The sequence below is a fragment of the Mustelus asterias genome, chromosome 2 (genome assembly GCF_964213995.1).
Source record: "Mustelus asterias chromosome 2, sMusAst1.hap1.1, whole genome shotgun sequence".
Classification (NCBI taxonomy): domain Eukaryota; kingdom Metazoa; phylum Chordata; class Chondrichthyes; order Carcharhiniformes; family Triakidae; genus Mustelus; species Mustelus asterias.
The window spans coordinates 136,658,598-136,668,588 of NC_135802.1; the positions used below are offsets into that span (position 1 = coordinate 136,658,598).

A 9,991-nucleotide genomic window follows, 5' to 3' on the forward strand; every position below is an offset into this window, starting at 1 on the left:
GAAACTAAGTCTGGTGGGGAGAAGATCAAAGCTGGAGACTGACTGATCTGGTAAATGATTGCTTTCCCACAGTCAGCATCCTGCCTTTTATACCAGAGCCTGGCGGACACTGTGGGTGTTTTAACTTTCTCTTGTTTTTTTCAGGAACACTTTCTAATTAAAGCAGAGAGCTGACTGCATAGGCTGAGCATGTGAATACTTAAAGATCCATTGCCTCTGTGCTTGCACACAGACCGATGAGAGTGGGTGTTCATTCCTATCTCACTGTTGCTGTTGAAAACCATTGATTTGATTTGATTTGATTTATTATTGTCACATGTATTAACATACAGTGAAAAGTATTGTTTCTTGAGGGCCATACAGACAAAGCATACCGTTCATAGAGAAGGAGAGAGTGCAGAATGTAGTGTCACAGTCATAGCTAGGATGCAGAGAAAGATCAATGTAATGCGAGGTAGGTCCATTCAAAAGTCTGACAGCAGCAGGAAGAAGCTGTTCTTTGAGTCTATTGGTACATGACTTCAGGCTTTTGTATCTTTTTCCTGACAGAAGAAGGTGGAAGAGAGAATGTCCGGGGTGCGTGGAATCCTTAATTATGCTGGCTGCTTTTCCAAGACAGTGGGAAGTGCAGACAGTGTCAATGGATGGGAGGCTGGTTTGAGTGATAGATTGGGCTTCATTCACGGCCCTTTGTAGTTGCTTGTGGTCTTGGATAGAGCAGGAACCATACCAAGCTGTGATACAACTAGAAAGAATGCTTTCTATGGTGCATCTGTAAAAGTCATAGCTGACATGCCAAATTTCCTTAGTCTCCTGAGAAAGTGGAGGCATTGGTGGGCTCTCTTAACTATTCCTTTCTTAACACTGGGGAACTCCAGGAATGCATTGGGTGCGGGATAGTGAAATGTCTGGGGAAGCTCAATTCAGAGTGTCAGCTCACAACTCACATTCGCTAAACCCTAGCTTTATTATTTCCCAGGAATTTACTTTAAAACAGAGTTTACATTCATTTGCTTAAAGTACCTGAAGACATCGACCAATAGCATCCAGTCTCTGGATCGTTGGAGACCAGGGGCCCGATTTTACCATTTTCATTCCAAGTGCCAAATCTGAGCGTAGTACAGATCCGACTTAGAAATCTGCTTTCAGGCGCCCCCATACGCTCTCAGCCATCTCCAGTCCTATTCGCGCTGTGGGCGGGGCTTAGCGTGGCCGGAAAGATCGGAGCTCTGAACTGTGCATGCGCAGTGAGAAAAAAATTCGAAAAAGCGCGCCCGTGTCAGATCGCTCCTGAGCTGCAGAAAGCGGAGAAAACGGCCCGGGAGCGAAAAGCAGGAGCGAGGGTGTATCTCGGGGGTGGGTGGGGGGGGGGGGGGGGGGGGGGAGGAGGGGAGGGAGGAGGGAGGTGGGTAAGATGTATCTCGGGGGGGGGGTCAGATGGAAACGGCCGTGAAGTTTTGGTAAAATCAGGCCCATAGTCACACACATATATATGCACACACAGTCTCACACACACAAACACACACACAGTTACAATCATGTACACATATGTACACATAGTCGCACACAGTGTCACAGTCACAGTCATACACACGCAAGGTGACAGTCACATACGCACACAGTGGGCCCTATTTTACCATTTTGATTCTAAGTGCTGGGCGGACTTGAAACTGAGAGTGTTTCAGATCTGACTTTCAGACCCGTTCTCAGGTGCCCCCATACCACTCTGCCTGAAAAAATATCAGTGATTCCAAATCGCGCTGCAGAATCCTGTGGGTGGAGCTTATCGCGCCCGAAACACCAGCTCTGATCGGAGCCTTCAACTGCGCATGCGCAGTAAAAAAATAGAAAAATGCTCCCCTGCCTCCTCCCGGACCCCCACAGACATTACTCCACCCCCACAACATTATTGACCCCCTTATCCCCCCAACCCACCTACCCAGAACGATCGCAGCCCCCTGTCCCCCTTCCCCCTCACCAATCACACGCAAAGTGACAGCGGACCCCCCTTGCCCCTCCTGCCCCCCCCACCAGAGATCGATCTGACCCGCCTCCCATCCCCTCCACCAGAGAGTGATCTGACCCGCTTCCCTCCCCCCACCAGAGAGCCATCTGACCGATCTCCCTCCCCCCCCCGCCACCACTATGTGAGTCAGAGAGCCGCCGGAAGCTCTGAACTTACCTCCTCAGAAGCTGGAGCGCTCGAATCAGACCTTTGCCGAGCATGTCTGTTTCGTGCCGAATCTGGACGAGCGAACGCGGTGGTAAAGGGGGAAGTGCCGGTAAGTTTGGGCATCCAGCCCATTAAGTCAATTTAAATGGATTCAAATGCATTTAAACTGACATTGCGCCCATTTCATTTCGGGCGCGGTCCCGATCGCCGCCATTTTCAGCCATTGGTAAAGGGGGAACGGCTGCGGAGGCGCTCGCGGATCGCGCTACTCGCCTCACGCCCGACTTTACCAAGTTTTCACGCCCGAAAACGTGTGCAGCTTGATGGTAAAATTGGGCCCACAGTGTCACAGTCAGAGTTACACACACACACAGAGTGCTCAGGCAGAATCTTATCCTTACCTATGCAAGACATTTGCTGCACCTCAGGAATGGATGAGCGGAAATGTAAAGCTGGATGAATGACTGTCATTTCAAACAAATCCATCTGGACTTTCCCCTGTAAAATCCTGCAACTTCTGAATCTCAAATAACCTGACCACGTGAATGACTGCAATCAGTGTGCCCTGGACTAAAAAACAACCTGACCATATTTGATTTGATTTGATTTACTATTGTCACATATATTAGGATACAGTGAAAAGTATTGTTTCTTGTGCGCTGTACAGACAAAGCGTACCATTAATAGAGAAGGAAAGGAGAGGGGAGGGTGCAGAATGTACCTTTCCTTCTCTCTATATACTGACATTGTATATTCACAGTGTCCAGCACTGGTAATGTGAGTCAGTCCTGTGCTCCCTTAGAAGAGCAGCATAGACTGTGAGGTTGATGGCGATAGTATTGATTTGTCGAGCTCCTCAGATACAGCAGTCACATCAGTAACATACATCTCCCCTGGGATCTGCAGTAATCGTGTGATTGATGTACTGGTGCCTGTCTGATTTATGCAATTGAGATCATAGTCTCAAATATGAAAGGCTTTTTCCTTCAATCTCCTTCACTTCACTGGTCTTTTATCTGTGAGGCCATTTAATGGATCTGGAGGGAATATTCGCAGTGGACTTTAGGGTGTCTACAGCCTTTCTTTGGAAGAAAATCTTCACTATTTCTACAGAAATTTTCAATATCATACTTGGTCAATTCATCAGTTTGATCTAGTGGTCACATCACTGTCTCATCTGAACTGTTGGATCCCGGCAAAATCCCTTTTTCCCATTTGGGATCTTCCTGGCTCCCAATCTTTTTACCGCATGCACCAAATGCTGACCAGATGACCCCTGAAGAAAATGTGTCTGTACATTTGATAACGAGTAAGGAACAAATAAAAACATGGAAGCTGGGGGAGACTGTGCAGCAACGAAAGAGGGGTGCTTCAGCAGAGCAATGTATCTTGTCGAGGTGCAGGTTGAAATGATCTTTCTCTTGTTATTTCATGCTACAGTTTTAAGCCATAAGTTCATAAAATATAGGAGCAGAATTAAGCCATTCAGCCCATCGAGTCTGCTCCACCATTCGATCATGGCTGATATGCTCCTCATCCCCATTTTCCTGCCTTCTCCCCAGTGAGGGGGCTGCCTTGTGTTTGGAGTCAAGATGCGGTTACAAACTCAGCGAGGTTCGAGGGCCAGTGATTGTCAATGACCCTATCAATGAAGTGGAAATCCATGGCTATTAAATGTATATATTTATCGCAGTAAAGACAGTTAGATGAGAGCTCTTTTCAGACGAGGTTCAGTTATGTATTGTAAACAAATGCATCTCTGTGTAGTGTGTCACATGATTACATGGTGACATTGCCAGAGGCGTTTGGGAGATGTTCTCTTGTTCCCATCCTAGACTGCAAGCAAGCAACACCGATCTAATAAAGCTTCACTAAATGGTTCAATAACCCACTGTGTGGCAACATTTTCATTCTTTTATCTTTGCTGCACAAGAGAGCTGATAACAGGCTTGAGATTTGGAACCATTCTTGTAAGCAGCTCAGCAAAGGTTGGTCATGTCAGGTTTGTAGAAGCTTCCTGGACCTGGCTAGACTTCTCAAAGTGCTTTATGGTCAATTAACTCATATTGAAGCAGCCATTATTGCAATATAGAGAAGTGGCATCCATGGTGGCACAGTGGCACAGTGGTTAGCACTGCTGCCTCACAGTGCCAGCAGCCTCGGTTCGATTCCGGCCTTGGGTCACTGTCTGTGTGGAGTTTGCACATTCTGCCCACGTCTGTGTGGGTTTCCTCCGGTTTCCTTCCATAGTGCAAGGATATACAGGCTAGGTGGATTGGCCACGCTAAATTACCCCTCTTAATGACCAAAGATGTGTAGGTTAGGGAGATTAGCCATGGTAAATGCACACGGATATGGGGATAGGGCTGGTGAGCTCAGGGTAAGTTGTTCTTTTGGAGAGTTGGTGCAGACTCAATGGGTTAAATGGCCTCTTTCTGCACTGTAGGATTGTATATGCACAACAAGTTCCCACAAAGAGCAATATGATAATAACCAGGGAATGGGTGGAATTTTATATCTCTCCCAGGAACAGATTGGCAGGCAAGAGTTTGGAGGCAGGGGTTGGTGTTACAATTTTTTAAAAATACTTTTCCAATTCAATCAAATCAAGTCCAATTCAGAGTCTCAACAAGTTGAGACATTTCCGATCCAGGCTGACAAGACAGGGCCTACACACCTGTCTTGGGCCTGATCTACATGAGCCAAGCTGATTGGAGGAGGGGGAGGTTTCCTCCTCCAAGGCTTAATCTCATTTGCATCTTAGCCAAAAGGCCGAGATGCCACTTTTAGAAATTACTTCATATGAAAATGAAGCTTAAATGCAACCTAATGACCTCGCCCAAGCGCAGGCAACCCATACTACACTTGATCTTAGCCAAAAGGCCGAGAAGGGTTGGTGTTACAATTCTTTTTCCAATTCAATCAAATCAAATCCAATTCAGAGTCTCAACAAGTTGAGACATTTCAGATCCAGGCTGACAAGACAGGGCGGGAGACCAAAACCACCCTGTCCTGGGCCTGATCTACATGAGCCAAGCTGATTGGAGAAGGGGGAGGATCCTCCTCCAAGACTTGAGCTCATTTGCATCTTAGCCAAAAGGCCGAGATGCCGCTTTTAAAAATTGCTTCATATGAAACATATGAAGCCTCAGTGTAACCTAATGACCTCAACCAAGTGCAGGCGATCCATACTACACTTGATCTTAGCCAAAAGGCCGTTGGTGTTACAATTGTGTCACATGATGGAGATGCCACGCCCGTTGCCTGCCCACCTTCACTACAACTTTACCAGTTAATGGCTACATAAGGGACTCCTCACACTGCCGCTGGTATTCCACCAGCTCCCAAATTCTCTGCAGGGGCTGGACAGCTGGTCACTCGATGTCCATTAAATCTAGTCGTAATTTCCCATTGAGGTGGTAGTAGACTTATCGCTGATCTTTTAACTGGGATGTGGGGACACCACCACATTGACAAATTACAGCCAGTTTCCATTTGTATCGGTGGGTCTCAGTGATGTCCGTTGCGTGTTAGGTACTGGTCAGGGAATTGCAGAGAATGCTGCTTTGAAAGAGTGCCACAAAATCTTTTACATTCGCCTGAGAGGCAGAAAAGTGCTGAACAACTTATCTGAAAGGTGGCATCATTGACAGTGCAGCACCCCCTCAGTACTGAGCCTCTGACAGTGCAGCACCCCCTCAGTACTGAGCCTCTGACAGTGCAGCACTCACTCAGTACTGACTCTCTGACAGTGCAGCACCCCCTCAGTACTGAGCCTCTGACAGTGCAGCACCCCCTCAGTACTGAGCCTCTGACAGTGCAGCACCCCCTCAGTACTGAGCCTCTGACAGTGCAGCACTCCTTAAATACTGACCCACTGACAGTGCAGCACTCTCTCAATACTGAGCCTCTGACAGTGCAACACTCCCTCAGTACAGAGCCTCTGACAGTGCAGCACTCCCTTAGTACTGACCATCTGACTGTGTGGTACTCCCTCAGTACTGATCCTCCGACAGTGCAGCACTCCCGCAGTACTGACCCTCTGACAGTGCAGCACTCCCTCAGTACAGATCCTGTGACAGTGCAGCACTCCCGCAGTACAGACCCTCTGACAGTGCAGCACTCCCTCAGTACAGACCCTCTGACAGTGCAGCACTCCCTCAGTACTGACCCTCTGACAGTGCAGCACTCCCTCAGTACAGATCCTGTGACAGTGCAGCACTCCCTCAGTACAGACCCTCTGACAGTGCAGCACTCCCTCAGTACAGACCCTCTGACAGTGCAGCACTCCCTCAGCACTGACCCTCTGACAGTGCAGCACTCCCTCAGTACTGACTAGGGGATGGGTTGAAGAGCTAATTGCCGGTTTGGTGACCATTTGATGCTTGGGCTGAATCTCTGAATCTATGCTGTATCTCCCTCTGATAGCTGGAGCGATGTTGCTGCTGAGATCACTGAGTTAGTAACCTGAGGCGGTCCTGTAGTGGAAACAGGTCCCATGCAGGCACTATGATGTATTGCAGAAGTGCTTTGATCAGCACAAGTTGTGTATAACTTTGTTTCCCCCTCCTTCACTCCCTGGGCTGTAACTCTGTGTGAAGTCTGTACTCCTCAGTGTATTTATGGCACTGGTCTACATCTACACTCATTTAAGATTCTCCTGTCTCTGGAGGCCCAAAGGTCAATCAAAAATGTGTCCAATTTCCCATCCGTCCTGTTACTTTCCCATGCTTATAAGAGGCTGAGTTTATTTACCTTTAGCAGACAGAGCACTAGGCTGAGACAAACAGTTAGGTTGATATTTCCATGAGAGGTCGTGTTGCCAACTCTGGTTGGATGTATTCCAGGAGGTTTCATTGTATGATCTCCCTCCAACCGTCCAAAACAGTCTGTCTTTTTTTTCCCATATAACTAATAAACTAAATGCTCAGTGGAGGGTGAAGAAAACTCAATGGGGGGAACTTAATGCTGTCGGTGGTGATCCCCAATGGCAGGGTGGAAAGCCAGGGGGCAACCCTATTTCAGCCTCAATCCAATCAGGCAATGAACTTTCTGATCAAAGCAAAACACCGCAGATGCTGGAATCTGAAACACAAACAGAAAATGCTGAGAAATCTCAGCAGGTCTGACAGCATCTGTGGGGAGAGAATAGAGCCAACGTTTTGAGTCTCGATGTTCATTGGTCATGAACTTTCTGGTGTTGGGGCTCCCGCCCCCACTTTAAGGACAGAGATCCCAGATCTGCTGGCTGATGAGAGGGCCAGCAGCTCTGCTGCCCCAGCGGTCACCATGGTGACCATGGCTGGGGCAGCGACCAGTCAGGAGCAGCCATGGTTGAGGAGGCCCGGGTTGCCAGTGTGGCACTGTCAGACGCTCAGTACTGAGGTGGTGCTGCCCTGTCAGAGGGTCAGTACTGAGGGAGTACCACACAGTCAAATGTTCAGTACTAAGGAAGAGCTGCACTGTTAGAGTGCCAGTACACAGGGAGTGCTGCACTGTCAGAGGATCAGCTGAGTAGGTTTTGGGCTCGCCAGGGCGAGTCAGCTGGGGCCCTCCAGGCGACAAGCCACCAGAGGACGTCATCACAGACATGAGGAGGTAGCAGTCAGCTGGCTGCCTCCACCTCTGCTGCAGGTGTTGGGGCTGCACCCAGGCCTGGTGGGAGGCTTCGGAAAGCAAATAAATATTGAAATCACTTTTGGGTCATGGGTACACTATCACTGTAAAAATACTGAACGCTTGTAAATAAATTAAATGTAAATATGAATGGCTTCGTCAACCGAAGGCATTGCGAATGCATAAATTTAACTCCTTTTATCTCGAGGTTTAGCCATTCTTCCAGTCAGTAATAGATTCTGTGAGAATTACATTCAACCTTGGTGAAGAAAGTTTCCACGCCCTTATCTGATGTCAGGGAGATGCGTTAACATCTTGAGTGGAACGGTGTGTTTGTAACCCCAGTGTGTGAGAGCACCTCCAGAGCCCTGGGGGATTCAGGCAAGTAGTGCCTCCCCTGTACTAGTGACAATGCATCAGACGGATGGGCAGAGCAGATACTCAACCATGTCTTGGTGTCACTGCGTGCTGAAGTGTATCATTCTTGTGTCGATTGCTGCTCCAAGGAAGTTTCCGTGTCGTTCTCGTTGAGTGGACTTTCACCTCCCAGAGCGAGTGCATGCCTATGGTACTGCTGACCTCAGAGATCATGGCGTGTTGAATCTTGAGTCTTCAAAGTGTACAGGTAAATATTCATGATGTGGAGATGCCGGCGTTGGACTGGGGTAGGCACAGTAAGTAGTCTCGCAACACCAGGTTAAAGTCCAACAGGTTTATTTGGTAGCACGAGCTTTCGGAGCGTTGCCTCTTCATCAGGTGAGTGAAGAGTTCAGTTCACAAACGGGGCATACATAGACACAAACTCAATTATAAGATAATGGTTGGAATGCGAGCCTTAACAGGTAATCAAGTCTTTACAGATGCAGACAATGCGAGTGGAGAGAGGGTTAAGCACAGGTTAAAGAGGTGTGAATTGTCTCTAGCCAGTTAGTGAGATTTTGCAAACCCAAGCAAGTCGTGGGGGTTACAGATAGTGTGACATGAACCCAAGATCCCGGTTGAGGCCGTCCTCATGTGTGCGGAACTTGGCTATCAGTTTCTGCTCAGCGATTCAACGTTGTCGTGTGTTGTGAAGGCCGCCTTGGAGAATGCTTACCCGAAGATCAGAGGCTGAATGCCCGTGACTGCTGAAGTGTTCCCCGACAGGAAGGGAACACTCCTGGTGATTGTCGAGCGGTGTTCATTCATTCGTTGTTGTAGCGTCTGCATGGTCTCCCCAATGTACCATGCCTCGGGACATCCTTTCCTGCAGCGTATCAGGTAGACAACATTGGCCAAGTTGCAAGAGTATGTACCGTGTACCTGGTGGATGGTGTTCTCATGTGAGATGATAGCATCCGGCACATTTTGCAGAGGTTGCTGTGGCAGGGTTGTGTGGTGTCGTGGTCACTGTTCTTCTGAAGGCTGGGTAGTTTGCTGCGTACAATGGTCTGTTTGCGGTTGCGCGGTTGTTTGAAGGCAAGTAGCGGAGGTGTGGGGATGGCTTTGGCGAGATGTTCGGCTTCATCGATGACATGTAGAAGGCCCCGGAGAAGATATCGTAGCTTCTCTGCTCCGGGGAAATACTGGACGACGAAGGGAACTCTGTCCATCGTGTCCCATGTTTGTCTTCTGAGGAGGTCTGTGCGGTTTTTCACTGTGGCATGTTGGAACTGTCGATCGATGAGTTGAGCGCCATATCCTGTTCTTACGAGGGAGTCTTTCAGCATCTGTAGATGTCTGTTGTGATCTTCCTCACCTGAGCAGATCCTGAGAAGTGACCCCGGGTGTAGGAGTCTTGGAAACTTCCAGGGTACCGTGCACAAACGTGCAGTATGTATTTCTGATAATCACTGATCAGTTGTACAATGATGGAATGGTAGCCTTTGCAGTTTAGAAATATTAGGGGCTGCTGCCATATAATCACATGGGTACTGAAGATTGCATCCTGCACTCTTGGGAAGCCTAAGATAACAGCAAAGCCAGTGAACCCTGTAGCCTGCGTATCTCCATCCAGAGCAAACTTGACATGATGTGCCTTCCTGTATTGGACATCTGTGGTCTCCTTTATGAATCGATATGCTGCAGACTGCGAAATGCTGCAAAGGTCTCCTGTCGATCCCTGGAAGGAGCCACGGGTGAAAAAGCTGAGAGTGGCGGTTGCCTTTAACACCACTGGGCTGCCTCCTACTCCACGGGGTGGCAGGTTTTCATGAAGAATGT

The 9,991-nt window shown here is 48.4% G+C and overlaps 1 pseudogene; it reads right to left on the reverse strand.

Moving 5' to 3' along the window:
• Positions 1-4,899: 4,899 nt before the first annotated feature.
• Positions 4,900-5,068, reverse strand: LOC144481900 (U2 spliceosomal RNA; annotated as a pseudogene).
• Between the last annotated feature and the right edge of the window lie 4,923 nt (positions 5,069-9,991).